Here is a 16,738-nt window from a genome sequence, read left to right on the forward strand (position 1 = left end):
AGGGGCGGTGGAAGGAGGGCTGCCGGCGGAGGAGGGAGGAGGGGGCGGCCGGAGGCGGAGGGAGGAGGGCACGGTGGGAGTAGGAGGGAGGAGGGTGCGGTGGGAGGAGGAGGGAGGGAAGGAGGAAGTACCTCGGTGGAGGACGGATGACGGCGGCGGCGGCGGCGGACGACGGGTATCGGCGCGGGCGAGAGTGACTGAGAGGGAGAGAGTGAAAGAGGGTCGGCCGCGCGGGGAGGATAAGGTAGGGTTAGTAGTAGCGCGGGTTCGAGAAAAGCGCTACAGCTAAGGAAAATAGCAGTAGCGCTGGGCGAGGATATGCGCTACTGCTAAGTTGGGCTATCCATGTGCGCCCAGCACTTTTTGCTAGTACGCGCTACTGCTAAAGTTATAGCAATAGCGCGGCTTATTTATACGCGCTGCTACTAAGTAGCAGTAGCGCATGATTTTGTCCAGCGCTACTGCTAACATGTTGTGTATAAGGTTTTCCCTAGAAGTGCAATCTTGTTCATCTTGGGTGTGAAACAAACAGTATGTTCATCTTGGGTGGGAAACAAACAGTAAAGCGGTCATCATCTATCTTTTTATTAAATTAAAGCTATCATCATCCTAGTGTCATTGTTTTTGGATTTATCCACTGGTTGTTACCATCACTCTATATGTTGGCACGCTCTCCTTACATAATCTCACTATATTTATTTCGTATGCATGTCAGATATTGTACACAGAAATGCTGAACATGTAGAGAAAAAGAGAACAGTTTTGTGTCATGTAGACATTGCTCCATGGTGGGTGCAATGGCAAACCCACCCCCTCCTCCAAATCATAATCCAGAGGAAAATATCTGTTCATGCGGATTCAAACAGAGCTGACCACTCATATTTACCCCCTGAGGTGTACTTGGCATGATGATGTTGGTCATATGATGCATATGTTTCCTTGGAGTTCTTACTTTTGACATCATATATGTCATCTTCTTAGTTTAGACATGTTCTGTAATGCCACCTGTTTAGTTTCTATATCATATATGTGAACTATGCAATCTCATCTTTTTAGCTAGCCATAATACATGTGAAATATGCAATGCCATCCTGTTTAGCCAGGCATCATATATTTGAAGTATATCTGGCCATTCATTTTCTTCATTACATTTCCATTTGTCAACAATGTTTGTACATTCAACTACTCTTCCTATGACTCAGCCATTTGAGTGGGTGATGGAAAAATCTAGAGTGAAACCAAGGTCTTCAGAGCAGACCGTGCTACCTGTCAAAGCAGTTCTCTTGCTAGGTCCAGATAGCTTCTCAGAGATGGACTCAGTGATAGATGACCAGTCCTATTCCCCCACCAAGGTGTATGCTCTAACTTGGCACGGTTATACTGCTCATATCATGCATATGGTGTCTTGCATTGCATAGTTTAGACATCATTTACACAATATTCAACACCATGTTCTTAGTTCAGACACCATATATGCGAATGTCATCTGCCTAGTATATAAATGACATATGTGAATTATATCATGTGACCTGATTACTTAGACAACATGTATGTGAATTATGTCATGTGAACCTATTTACTAAATACATCATATAATTATCTCATGAGATCCAGTTTAGTTAGTCGTCATATCTTTGAATTATGTCATGCTATGCTATCCAGTTTAGATAAACATCATATATGTGAAATTATGTCATGCTATCCTTTTTAGTTAAACAATATATATGTGAACTATTTCATGCCCTCATTTTCCATACTATCTATTGCATCTGTCTCTCATACAAGGTCTATACATTCAGCTACTTTTCTTGTTTACTAGCCATTTGAGTTGGTGTTGGTGATGGCAGTATCTAGCGGAGTAAAAACACGGTCTTCAAATAAAATAGTGCTACCTCTTGGTGGAGGTAGCACCCCGGTTGTACATGCACAAGAACCAGACCTAGCACACAAAACCCAGACTCTCGCAGATTGTACCCCTACTCCGATGGACAGAGAACTAGGTTCACCCAATCTAACCCCAACCCCAGCAGAAAGTAATTTAGTTCCAGTTGACAAAGCACCATCTCCAACATAGAGCTCCCAAACAACAGCAGTTAGTAAAGTAGCTCCAGTGCCCAAAGTGCCAGGACTACCACGATGAACCCCAACTCCACTAGTTAGTACACCTATTCCTGATGATGAAGCACAAATAGCCATTCATAGTTTAGCATCTATTGCATTTGATGTTGTTAAATCCTATGTGCGTATCTTCCCATCATGGAAATAACATACTGAAGATGAAAGAAAAAGACAGTTGCAGGTGTTCGTCCATGAGTTATGTGTAAGTAATGTTATTCATGGCAATTACTTTGCTTTGTCCCATACATTCTACCTCCATGCTGGTTATAGTACAACAAATGTTACCAGTTTTGTCTATGGAGAAGGACTGATTTGGAAACTCGGGATGAGGTAACCTGTGCTAATACCTCTGCTATCTTCAAGAATGCTTTGTGGCAGTATAGGAATTACCTTAAGAAAACATACTTCACTGGCAAGGAAATTCATCAAATTCCCTTACGTTCTCCTGAGACACGTTTATGGGACGATGACTGGGAATGCCTTGTTCTGTATAGGTCCCAAGGCAAGAATGTGGTAAGGTCTATGAGATCACTTTCTATTTTCAAGTACTATATGTCTGCGTCTTACTATACTCTATTCGTGTAGAACAAGTGCTTAAACCTGAAGAACAACAGTGCTCATTTGAGATTCCATTGCTATGGTGCATACTGCTTTGCTCATGTATCACTGTATTTACTCATACAAACTTATTCTTAAATTGAAGGATCCAATCGAAATTCCAATGGCATAGTAGGTATGTTTAAACATGTTTCTTTAACTGGTTTGCTCTTATAAATTGCCCTGTTGATTTCAATTTCAATTGTGTATACAATTGACTTCTCATATCATGCACATTGCTAGCATCACAACAGAGCCAATAGTGTTGTTGTACATGTATACCCGTGGTACCCATCTGAAATCTTGTTGTGTCGTGTAGTTTCCCACACTTGTATTCTTTCAATGCTACTTTTTCTTGAACTAATATGATTTGAACCATGTCTCTATTTTGATTTGGCAAGACAATGCAGTGACCACAACACATAGATATATGTTTGTTTGATGCTTTTATTATGTACTACTTTGCAATAGAAGATTTGGTAGTTTATCATGTCCACCTTACTACTGAACTGGTTCACCGAAATGAGTTTCATATACTACATTCTAAACCTGGTATGTGTCTGCTTGTTTCTTCTTTTAGAATGCTGGAAGAATATCGGGGAAGAGTACCTTATTAAGCAGTGGTAAAGGAAGTATTGTAGATAAGGTTCGGGATAGTTCCAACAAAGCTGAAAAAACAGCTAAGGAAAACTATCTTGAAGACAATGAGACAACCCCACAGTCCTGTCTTGATGTAGTGTTCGAGTTAATGACCACTACCGCTAGCACAAGCTCTTCAAGCTAACTGTATGAATCATTTCGGTTTCTTGAGTCTCAACTACAAGCTGAAAGACATCGATCAACTGTGCTGCCAAAAGAAGCCGAAGGATTGAGGAAGTCCTTGGAGAATTCAGATGCATACTTCCTGGTGCAACATCAAGTGTTGGAGGATTTTAGAACCAAACAGGAGAAAGCTAATAAGCTTGCTAAGTTTATTGCCAGCATGGTGGATACCCAAGATAACGTTTCTTGAGCTCTTCTGAAGTTGTTTCAGTTATGGACTTGTTTTGCTGCTGCGTTTATTTGCACCGGTGGCCACAATTTAGATGCCTAGTGTATGTATGTCATGGGAAACCAAGCATCCCGACACCAAGCCCCCAGCTCAGCCCCTGGCCCGAAACCGTAGAGGAGATTCCTCCTGCTGCGGACGATGGTGGAGAGCCCCCTTTATTGAGGCCAAAGGAGGAGACGGGACCACTCAAGACGAGCCCCTTCAGGAGGGGACCACCCCGCCTGTTGATAGAGTCAATGGATCCCTGCCAAGGGTTCCCATAGAAGAGTCCCCCCAGGGCAACGCCATGGTTCCCGAGGGAGGGAGAGGCAATCCTGACCCGGCAGCTGATGTTGACGGGGAAATAGAACCTCCCGCCCGGCAAGCCTCTCCGAGTAACTTATCTGCTTTTCTTCTCCTATTTTCTCTTAAAATTTTTCTTCGTATTTATGATTTTCCAATGATTTTGTATTCCTGCATTGACTGTTGGATTTGCTTATAACCCCTTTGAGTTAAGAGCCGGATTTGTTGCATGAGGTGGCCAGCATAGGGAAGGATTCCACCGAGGAGGCCGCCAAGATTGCCGCCACGGAACGGCAGGAACATGCTGCCGGGGGTGCTCTGGGATCCCCGAAGGAGCCCGAGAAAACCCTTGGTAGCACGTTAGGGGCGAGGGTTGTGGTTGAAGAGAAGATACCCCTCCAAACCATGCGCCCCCTTCCCTCATTTGGCACCTCGGCAAAAGTTCTGCCATCATCTTGGAGCAACTTGGCGCTGGTGCTGGCGCACCCCAGACTTGGAGCCCCCGGCTCATCAATGGTGATGAGCATGGAACTCGATGAAGAGCTTCAGGGCATACTGGCGTCAATGTACCAAGGAGTCGAAGAGGTGGACAACTCCGTCACCATCGCCATGGACCTGTCCTTCATGGAGTCCATGGCGGCAGATCTCAAAGGGGTGCGGGAGCGGCATAGCCAAAAGTGGCAGGAGCTCAAGGAGCAGCGCTAGTCCGCTAACAAGGTGGACCAGAAGCTGATGGATAAGGGGATGGAGCTGTGTGACTGGCACGACAAGCAATTTTAGGTCCTTTTGAGGCAGCAGGAAATGATCTCGATGACGAGGGAGGACGTCATCGCCTGGGAGACATGCCAGGGAGCAGAGCATCGCTCTCCGGGAGAAGAAACTCGAAGCCACTCTACCCGCCAAGGGCGACAATCTAGAGATCCTCATGCAGCAGTGCACCAAAGAACTGGAGGACAAATGCAAGGCTGCCCTGGATGCCCTTACTGCTAGTTCCGCCGCTCACCTGAAGGAGCTTGTCGATGACCTTGCCGTTGCCTCTACCGCCAAGATGGATCTCGACCGCCAGGTGTCCGAACTGATGGAGCAGCTGGCCAGGAGTACCGAGGAGGTCTTGGCCCTTAAGGAGGTGCAGAAAGCAAAGTCCCTCCTGAAGGACAAGCAATCGCAGCTCTCCTCCAAGACCCAAAGCCTCGGGGCTGCCAACAGCACCATCGAAGATCTAAAGGCCAAGATCATCTCGTTGGAGGGTTCAGTGGAATCCAGTGGGGCTCGTGAGAAGCAGCTGTCAAAGGATCTAGACACCGCAAGGCGCCTTTGGAAGGATGCAGAGGACAAGCAGGAGAACCAGTCTGGTCAAGTCGACCTCTGGATCAAAATCTTGATCGACATCGCCGAGCGCCTCATGGCCCAAACTGCGGCAATGGGCATGGAAGGGCCGGTCTATTCAGCCAGCAAGCAGGTGGCCGCCAGCACTCAGCTAGGGATCTTCTTCATCGAACTGGTTGAGAAGATGAAGGCGCACAAAGAAGGAAGGGCTATTCGCTTTGCGAGTGAATCTCGGAAGCTCGCCCGTCACACCCTCTTCATGGTCTTGAGCAACATCACCTACCGTCACCCAAATCTTGACCTCGCCGAAGGCTTCAGGAAACCACCACCAGGCACAAACGTTTCTACTGATGAGGAGAAGGTCACCCCTATCACCGAAAAGGTTCACGATGTACGAGCCCGGCAGGCCCGTCCTTGAATTATTCATGTTACTGTGATGTCCTGTAATCAAAACAATGAAGCATTTCATGTGTTTAGACTTGGTTTTGTTCATGTTTTGTGTGGAGCTTGATACTTTTGCTTAATCTGAATTGCATGTTTATCCCTTTTGAGTTTTATCCATGCAGTGTTCGCATGATCAGTATCTATGCACATTCATATTGCCTGCCGGTATCATATTGCCGCAATGGTCGTAAGAGTCTGGCCCTTAACACTTATTTTAGCGGGGATGCGTCCTAGCGGCTTTTTCCTCAGTAGTTTCCGATGCAGCCACTCGTTCTGCAAGCAGGCTCTGAATGGAACGATGGTGCAGACAAGAATCTAGCAAAAGTACCATCCTATGGAAGATTTCATCATATGAACAATTCGATACTCAAGGGATAAACAATTATGCAAATCAAAAAATATGAAATAACGCAAGGATAGCATAAACTTAGCTCTTATATGTGTCCCCATCTATTCCTTTCAGCTGCGGCCGCTTGTTGGGCCCGTAACCTTCAGGAAGAATGGTGCCGCATGTGTATCGTTTTCCGGCCCCTGGCAGGGGTCAGTCAAAATCATATATATCTTGCGGGTGGTAGGATGCGATGTTGGGCATGGCGGGTTTCTCTATCCTTCTCTTCACTTTTTCTGAACAAACCAATGGCGATTGGCAATAAAAGTCATGCCAACACGGACGACCTTGCCGGAGCGTACTTGCCGGGGCATCGATCAGTGGGTTCGCACTGGCGCTCTACTCAGTTTTTCCCTAAGTAGGGTAAATGCTGAAGCGACTGTCGGCGTTCTAGGAACGGGGGTCCCCAGACTTGCCTACCTGCGGCCCGCAGCATGGCTCCTCCAGCGGCCTCGTACGACTCATCTTCACCAGAAAACACCCAAGACCCTCGCGAGGGGCCAAGCGTCGCGAGGCAGACGACGCAAGACCTCCTCGGGGGCGGCATCACTAGGCTGGCTCACGAGGGGCGGAGAGATCGAGGTGAGGCGAACCTCATGAGGTTCCAATGATGTAAGCCATGACGATCAAGACGAGGCGGGCGCCAGCAAGCGCAGTGTCCTCGCTTCCGCTTTGGTGCTAAGGAGGCAAGCGCAGGCGAGGAGTTCCAAGGCATCAGGAAAAGGTTTCCATATCGGTGTAACAAGACCGAGACCAGCATGACGGCAGGATAGAGGTCACCGTGGAGCCCAAGACGGCGTCACCACCAGAGCCTTTGGCAGGCAAAGACTACTTTTGTCAGGATAACTTGTACCAGTTGTCTCCCTTCGAATTTGGCCGTTTTGGGATCCCTTCCCACTCAATATTTGGGAAGAGGACCAAGGCCACTATAAATAGGACTAGCCACCATAGAAAGAGGCAACGGGCCAAGGAGAAGATCCAGATCATCCTCAAACACACAAGCTCACTAAGCAGAACACCTCTCCTCAGGAGGCTGTTCTTCCCTTGTAACTGTTCATCCACAACCCAAGAGGCAATCCACCACACCACACTGGAGTAGGGTATTACACCACAACGGTGGCCCGAACCAGTATAAATCTTGTGTCTCGTGTTCTTTGGGTCCGTCGAAGCTAGGCCGTGAGATCGTTGAGAGTGCGAGCTAGAGAGGGGGAGATCTTCGTGTGCACCCTAGTGTTAGAACCTCAAGGGTTTTGCCGGAATCCGAAATCCGACATTTGGCCCGCTAGGTAGGGGTGCGCCGGAGTCTTCCTTTCGCCAGTCAATCCACCAACACTCCGTAGCTCCAATGTCCGGCGACCCAAGGACCAACGCCGACCAGTGGGGAGCCTGGCCGGCCCAGGTGGCCCCGCCTGCCCAAGAATACCAAGGCCAATATAAATAGGACTAGCCACCATAAATATTTGGGAATAGGACCGAGGCCACTATAAATAGGAATATCCACCATAGAAAGAGGCAACGGGCCGAGGAGAGGATCCAGATCATCCTCAAACACACAAATTCACTAAGCACAAGAACACCTCTCCTTAGGAGGTTGTTCTTCCCTTGAAACTATTCATCCACAGCCCAAGAGGCAATCCACCACACCGCACTAGAGTAGGGTATTACACCACAATGGTCTCAACCCCGCGCCCCAGGCAGCCCGCGCGCTGTCAAGCGCTACAGGGCGCGGGCGGCGCGGTCAAGCGCCATCCACCCTTACTCCACACCAGGTACGGGCAGCTGCAAGGGCTTCAAGCCACGCCGCAGCCACGGCGCCGCACACCCGACGGGAACCAGCAAACATGACGGCCGCGCTCACGGTGGCTCGTGAGCTGCTGCGATGTCGGCTAATGGAGAGCGGCCGGGATGCACTACTAGAGCGTGTCGCCAAGCTACTGGACGCCGCGGCCTCGGGACCGCCTCCCTTCTGCTCCCTGCTTACACCTCAGGCCGCGGCCGGATCACATGGCAGGCCCTACCGCGCCCGCGCGCCCCCGATCGCGCCTCTGAGCTCCATCGACACTGGCATGGCCAACAGCACCGGATGCCCAATCGCACCCCCGCCACCTCCAACGAGCGCAGGTACGAGCGCCGCCGCCTACGGCCCCGGCGGGATACCGCCCTACCATCCTCTGGGCGGTGCGGTGGGCCGAGCGACATGGAGCGTGGGGCACTACGGCGAGGTCTTTGAGGCAGTGGCCTCGGAGGCCTACGTACCCCGCATGATGGACCAGGACTACGCGCTGGAAGACGACCCGAGCTCGTTCCTCGAGCCGAGCTGGGAGGAGGAGGCACTAGAAACTGGGACCTTCCAGGAGCCTCTCAGAAGCCTCACCAACCATGCTAGCAACAACAGCTACAAGGTACCACTAATCTCTCAGGAGCAAGCTTACGCTAACCATGGGTCGCAGGAGGATCAGGTCACGGCGGCGGACGGCGGCCCCAGCTCGGCGGCCCCCGTTCCGCCAGGGGGAGCGCACTGGGGGCTGCCAAGGAGGAGCCAGGAGCAGGGGCCCTCCCCGCATCGCACGGAGCAAGACATCCCCCGGAGGTAGGCCCTCTATCGGGGAGGTGCCTGCGAGCCTTCCCCCGGCAGAGGATCCGTGGTCGCCGAGGGTGCCGCTGGTGTTCCCTTTGCCCCCTGGTATCGTCCTGGTTACCGGTCGCCCCAGTGGTGGTCGAGGGTGGCGCAAGGCGGGGCCCTTGTCTGGCGATATGAAGTAAGGCACGCACCTGTGAAGATCTCTGCTCGTGACACTCTCACGTAATAATGAGTGGGGCTGTACACGCCCCGGAGTCTCGGGAGTGCCACCCTCGGGCCTCGGGGGCTCCCTCCCACAGCTAGTGGCAGCACTTAGCTTCGTGCTGGTGAGAAGACAAGAAGACTAGACTAGGTGCCGAACGCGGCCATTTGCTTTCAATCTTGTAGCCCTATTTTCTGGCATTGGATTTAAGGTGAAGCTGAATTTTCGTTGACAAGGGCGGGGGTGTCTTTTCTTGTTCATGCGATTTCTTGCGATTTGGCTCCTTGCCCTGGTTCCTGGTTCACCCCTGCTACCTTCCCCCTCGAGAGCACGTCGCGAGCGGGGGCTAGGCACGGCACGCGCGTGCTGCGCACTACATCCTTCCATGGCTAAATGCTCGCTTCTTGTGAGGCCCCCTCGGGCGGATCGACAGGCTCCTCCAGAACTCAAGACCTTGTGGCCCGGCCTAGAACTGGCCCGACAAAGGTAAACTGCAGCAATAGGCTCATGGCAGGAATCACGGATCTATGGAAACACATCTTTAGACTAGCCTACAGAACAAAAGCAATAATCTGTTTACATGAGGGCTTCCCCTCCCAAAATGCTCTTACAACCTTCAGGGCCATGCCCGAGCTTTCATATGCAGGGTCAACGACGAGGAAGCGCGGGTTCAATCGGACATATCGCTCAAGGCGTCTTTCGGGTCACCATCGTCGGCGTCTCCGTCATCGTCAACGGAATCGCCGCCACCGGCGCCGGCGCCGCCCTCGCCATCGTCCACCATGTCGCCTTCGTCTGCAGCGACCACCACCGCGTCATCCTCGGAGGTGAAGGCCCTAACTAGGGCGTCCACATTGTCCTCAACCCAGCGCGCCAGGTCATCCTGGATGGCCTGGGGCACAGGGGCAATGGCGACGTCGAAGTCAAAGTTGGGGTAGGTGTTCTAGAGATGGCTGAAGACACGGGAGAACGCGTGCTTGAGCAGGTCGCGGCTCCTCTCCTAGACAAGCACGTGAGCCCTTTCAGATCGATTCTCCAAGCGCGTCACCACGTAGGCGAAGAAAAGGAGGTGACTCGCGTAGTCGTCCGAGTGGGGATGAGGTGCATTCTCGTCACAAACGGCACCCAACACTGCGTTGGCTCTGGTCCTAAGGTTTTGGAGCATGGGGGCGTGCTCGCGCTCCAGTGTCCGCCTCCGAAGCACTTCCTCCCTGCCCCACTGCACGGAGGATTCGGCGTCGGCGACCCGCTGCTGAAGAGAAGACAGCTCGGCACGTGCGGAGGCCAGCTCGGCTTGCACTGAAGACAGGGCGGATACACTGGCTTTATGCGACGTTCAGCTTCGTCCAGCCCCGACCTGAGGGCCTTGGTTCTGCCCACAGCCTCGGGTTCCACAAGCTTCAACTTCAGGCCGTACCTGCCAACAAGGTCTACGCGAGCCTCGGCTGCTTGACGATCGACTTCCTCCTAGGCCTTGGCCTCGCGCGCGCCGACAGCATCTTCAACTTGGGCAACCTGGCGCTCCCTCGTCTCCAACCGCTTGAGCTCAAGGCTGCACTCCGTGGCTTCCAGCGCCAGCGCACCTCAGGATCTCTTCCTCCTCGACAGGCGTCCCCCTCATTGACGCTAAGGCGGCCTTGCGCGCCTCCACTTGCTGCTCCAGGGAAGCACTGCAGGCTTGGAGCTCCCACGCGCGCTTCTCTGCGATCTCGCAACGTCGATCATCTTCCCGAGCATCTTCCAAAGCGCGGGCGCAAGCTTCGCGCGAGGTCTTGAGAGACGCCTCAGCCTTCGCATCATTAAGCTCGCATTGGTGGAGCCCAAGGTTGATGGCCACCTTCAGCTTATGCCACTCCTCCACAAGCCGAAGACCCTCGGCCTCAAGGCATGCGTCTACATCCGCGAGCTCTCCGCCAAGCCGGTTCATCGGGCCCATCGCCTCCCAGAAGAGCTCGTGGCAGACGACGCTCCTTTCATGCGCACAGCCGGCTCCGTCCTCCATAGCAGGGGCCGTCGACGGGACCTGAAGCAGCTCGCCCTTTTCTTGCAAGGAGCTAGTGGCTAGCGCCCCTCCGGACGCCAACTAGGCTTCAGCAGGAGCCTGGGTCGGATGATGCTCACTGCTTGAAGAAGGGACCAACACCGAAGCCATCCAGTCGCCGTCCATAACCAGAGGAGGAGACCTCAGCATGCTCATCACACCCCTGACGAGGCCACGAAGAAGAGACGACAGGAGCGCGGGCTCAAGGCACCAAGCCGGCGCACCTACCTCTCTGGCCGACCCTGTGACGGGGGCAGCCTGCCGGCTTGGGACGCTCAGGGCTAGCGGAAGACTCGAGGCAGGAGGAGGTTGTGTCACCAGGGGCTTCATGGCCTTGGCAGATGGGATCCTGGAAAACCACCGTCAGGAAGGAAAGCGGCACTCGAGGAATTACAGAGATAAGATACTTACTCATCTACAGCGATGTACTTCCTATGTTTCAATGGCCGGACGGCGCCACTGCTGTAGCTTGGAGACCCCTTCCTCTTTCGGAGCGCCGCGAAGTCCATGCGGAACCGGCCCAAGCGTTGCACGTGACGACCAGCATGGTGCGCGACTGGCGAAGCACCCAAGGAGACGACCTCAGGAGCGCCATGCTAAGGAGAGCTATCGGCCTCCGCCTCACAACAACCTGCCGAGGCCTTAGGAGCTTCGGCCTCAGGAACAGCGGACGGTGTCACCTCCCCAACTGCCGCCCCAGGGCAAGAGTCACAGGTTCATGAGGATGACGCCTCGGGAGCCCCAGGCAGCATCGACACCTCGGCTCCCACGCCTCCGGCCTCCTGTGGTGCTTGCCCCCTGCGTCCACCCCTGGGGTGATCTTGGTGCCGGTAGCAGGAAGAGGAACCACAACGACGGGGTTCTCACGGGGCCCCACAAGGCCAACTGGGCGCAACCCCCACTCATAGAAGGAGGGCATCTGCCCCACGAACTCCACCCTGTTCGAGCAGTCGTACAAGCAACAACCTGCTTGCGGCAAGTCACCTGGTGAGCAGTCACTGGCCAAGACCCCGATCACCGTCCTCCGTGCCTCGGTCGGAAGCCCCGACGCCTGAAGCCTCATGCGATCTTGGTAGCCGGTTGATACGTCCATTTTGCATCATGCTTTTATATCGATATTTATTGCATTATGGGCTGTTATTTCACATTATGTCACAGTACTTATGGCTATTCTCTCTTATTTTACAAGGTTTACATAAGGAGGGAGAATGCCGGCAGCTGGAATTCTGGGCTGGAAAAGGAGCAAATATTAGAGGCCTATTCTGCACAACTCCAAAAGTCCTGAAACTCCACAGAATACCTTATAATAAATAATGAAAAATCCTCGCCAAATATGAAGACCAGGGGGCCCACACCCTTTCCACGAGGGTAGGGGGCGCCCCCCCCCTAGGGCGCGCCCCCTACCTTGTAGGCCCCCTGGTGGCTCTCTGATTACCATCTTCTGCTATATGAAGTCTTTCGTCGAGAAAGAAATCATAAGCAACCTTTCGGGATGAAACGCCGCCCCCACGAGGCGGAACCATGGCGGAACCAATCTAGGGCTCTGGCAGAGCTATTCTGCCGGGGAAACTTCCCTCCCGGAGGGGGAAATCATCGACATCGTCATCACCAACGCTCCTCTCATCGGGAGAGGGCAATCTCCATCAACATCTTCATCAGCACCATCTCATCTCAAAACCCTAGTTCATCTCTTGTATCCAATTCTTGTCTCCAAGTCCGGGATTGGTGCTAGTAGGTTGCTAGTAGTGTTAATTACTCCTTGTAGTTGATGCTAGTTGGTTTAATTGGTGGAAGATCATATGTTCAGATCCTTTATGCATATTATTACCACTCTGATTATGAACATGAATATGCTTTGTGAGTAGTTACGTTTGTTCCTGAGGACAAGGGAGAAGTCTTGCTATTAGTAGTCATGAGAATTTGGTATTCGTTTGATATTTTGATAAGATGTATGTTGTCTAGCCTCTAGTGGTGTTATGTGAACGTCGACTACATAACACTTCACCTTTATTTGGGCCTAGAGGAAGGCATTGGGAAGTAACAAGTAGATGATGGGTTTCTAGAGTGACAGAAGCTTAAACCCTAGTTTATGCGTTGCTTCGTAAGGGGATGATTTGGATCCATATGTTTCATGCTATGGTTAGGTTTACCTTAATACTTTTGTTGTAGTTGCGGATGCTTGCAATAGAGGTTAATCATAAGTGGGATGCTTGTTCAAGTAAGGACAGCACCCAAGCACCGGTCCAACCACATATCAAATTATCAAAGTACCAAACGCGAATCATATGAACGTGATGAAAACTAGCTTGACGATATTCCCATGTGTCCTCGGGAGCGCTTTTCCTTATATAAGAGTTTGTCCAGGCTTGTCCTTTGCTACAAAAAGTATTGGGCCACCTTGTTGCACTTTATTTACTTTTGTTACTTGTTGCTTGTTACAAATTATCTCATCACAAAACTATCTGTTACCACTTATTTCAGTACTTGCAGAGAATACCTTGTTGAAAACCGCTTATCATTTCCTTCTGCTCCTCGTTGGGTTCGACACTCTTACTTATCGAAAGGACTATGATAGATCCCCTATACTTGTGGGTCATCAAGACTCTTTTCTGGCGTCGTTGCCGGGGAGTGAAGCACCTTTGGTAGGTGGAATTTGGTAAGGAAAATTTATATAGTGTGCTGAAATTTACTGTCACTTGTTACTATGGAAAGTAATCCTCTGAGGGGCTTGTTCAGGGTATCTTCACTCCGACCAGTAGAGCAAAGAGTTGCTCCTCAACCTACTGAACCAATTGAAAATGAAATTCCTTATGAGTATCCTTCGGGTATGATAGAAAAACTGCTAGCTAATCCTTTTACAGGAGATGGAACAAAGCATCCTGATGAACACCTAATATATGTGGATGAAGTTTGTGGATTATTTAAGCTTGCAGGTATACCCGATGATGTTGCTAAGAAGAAGGTCTTCCCTTTATCTTTGAAGGGATACGCATTGACATGGTATAGGCTATGTGATGATACAAGATCATGGAACTATAGAAGATTGAAATTGGAATTTCATCAAAAGTATTACCCTATGCATCTTGTTTATCGTGACCGCAATTATATATATAATTTTTGGCCTCATGAAGGAGAAAGCATCTCTTAAGCTTGGGGGAGGCTTAAATCAATGTTATATTCATGCCCCAATCATGAGCTCCCAAGAGAAACAATTCTTCAAAAAAATTATGCTCGGCTTTCTGAAAATAATCACACCATGCTCGATACTTCTTGTGCTGGCTCTTTTATGATGAAGACTATTGGATTTAGATGGGATTTATTGGATAGAATTAAACGCAACTCTGAAGATTGGGATCTCGACAAAGGTAAGGAGTCAGGTATGACACCTAAGTTTGATTGTGTTAAATCTTTTATGGATACCGATATTTTTCATAAGTTTAGCACTAAATATGGACTTGATTCTGAGATAGTAGCGTCTTTCTGTGAATCTTTTGCTACTTATGTTGATCTCCCTAAGGAGAAGTGGTTTAAATATCATCCTCCCATAGAAGTAAAAGTAGCTGCACCAATTAAAGTTGAAGAAACAAAGACTGTCACTTATAATGATCCTATTGTTCCTACTTGTTATGTTGAGAAACCACCTTTCCTTGTTAGGATAAAGGATCATGCTAAAGCTTCAACTGTGGTTCGTAAAAGCAATATTAAAACATATACACCTCCTGAGCAAGTTAATGTAGAACCTAATATTGCTATTGTTAAAGATCTCTTGTCTGATAATATTGATGGGCATGTTATTCAATTCTGCGGTGAAACTGCTAGAATTGCTAAACCTTGTGCTAAATATTAACATAGACTTGTGGTAGGCGTGCCTGTTATTTCTGTTAAATTAGGAGAACATTGTTATTATGGCTTATGTGATTGGGTGCTAGTGCTAGTGTTATACCTTATGACTTTTATAAAGAAATCAAGCAAGAAATTGCACCCGCTGAGTTAGAAGATATTGATGTCACAATTAAACTTGCTAATAGAGATACTATTTCAGCAGTGGGAATTGTTAGAGATGTCGAAGTCTTGTGCGGGAAAACTAAATATCCTGCTGAGTTTCTTATTCTTAGTTCCCCACAAGATAGCTTTTGTCCCATTATATTTGGTAGACCCTTCTTGAACAATGTTAATGCAAAGATAGACTGCAAAAAGAATGTTGTTACTATTAGCTTGGATGATATGACTCATGAATTTAATTTCTCTAAATTTAGTAAACAACACCGTGAAGAAGAATTGCCTAGTAAGGATGAAATTATTGGTCTTGCTTCTATTGGCGTACCTCCTAGTGATCCTTTAGAACAATATTTGCTAGACCATGAGAATGATATGTTTATGAATGAAGAAGGGAAATAGATGAAGTATTCTTTAAACAGGAACCTATTCTGAAACACAATTTTCCTGTTGAAATCCTAGGGGATCCCCCTCCACCTAAGGGTGATCCCGTGTTTGAGCTTAAACTGTTGCCTGATAATCTTAAATATGCTTATCTTGATGAAAAGAATATATATCATGTTATTATTAGTGCTAACCTTTCAGAGCATGAAGAAGAAAGATTATTGAAAACTCTGAAGAAGCACCGTGCTGCTATTGGATATACTCTTGATGATCTTAAGGGCATTAGTCCCACTCTATGTCAACATAAGATAAATTTGGAAGCAGATGCCAAACTAGTTCGTGATCCTCAACGACCTCTGAATCCTAAAATGAAAGAAGCGGTAAGAAAAGAAATACTAAAGCTTCTGGAGGCAGGTATAATTTATCCTGTTGCTGATAGTCAGTGGGTAAGTCCTGTTCATTGTGCCCCTAAGAAGGGAGGTATTACTGTTGTTCCCAATGATAAAGATGAATTGATTCCACAAAGAATTATTACAGGTTATAGGATGGTAATTGATTTCCGCAAATTAAATAAGGCTACTAAGAAAGATCATTACCCCTTACCTTTTATCGATCAAGTGCTAGAAAGATTATGCAAACATACACATTACTGCTTTCTAGATGGTTATTCTGGTTTCTCTCAAATACCTGTGTCCACTACTAGGAAAAGGGCTACTAATGGCGCACCAGTTTTGCCTACTAATGGCGCATCACTGGTGCGCCATTAGTATCACGCCACTAGTATTTTTTTACTAATGGCGCACAACTGGTGCGCCATTAGTATCTGGTATACTAATGGCGCACCACTAGTGCGCCATTAGTATAGGCCACGGTGCGCCATTAGTATAGGCCACGATGCACCATTAGTATAGGCCACTGGTGCGCCATTAGTATAGGCCACTGGTGTGCCATTAGTATTTTTGAATTTTGAAGGCGGGAAAATAGTAGTGGCGCACCGTCTAACCCCCACCGTGCGCCATTGCTATTTTTGAATTTTGAATTTGGATCTGGATCGTGATTTTTTTGCCCATTTTTGCTCGTTTTTTGGCATGATATTATTTCAAATTTTGTTCCTGTTTTTGGATCTTGTACGTTCTTTTGCCGTGTTATTTTGCCGGAGAGGAGGAGGAGGAGGTCACCGGAGAGGCGCCCGCCTACATCGCCGGAGAGGAGGAGGAGGTCGCCGGAGAGGAGTTCACCGGAGCATCGGAGAGGAGGAAGGAGAAACCATGAGGGGATGGGAGGAGAGGAGGGAGGAGGAGCTCACCAGAGAGGAGGGAGGAGAAACC

The sequence above is a fragment of the Triticum dicoccoides genome, chromosome 3A, assembly GCF_002162155.2.
Source record: "Triticum dicoccoides isolate Atlit2015 ecotype Zavitan chromosome 3A, WEW_v2.0, whole genome shotgun sequence".
In the NCBI taxonomy this organism is placed as follows: domain Eukaryota; kingdom Viridiplantae; phylum Streptophyta; class Magnoliopsida; order Poales; family Poaceae; genus Triticum; species Triticum dicoccoides.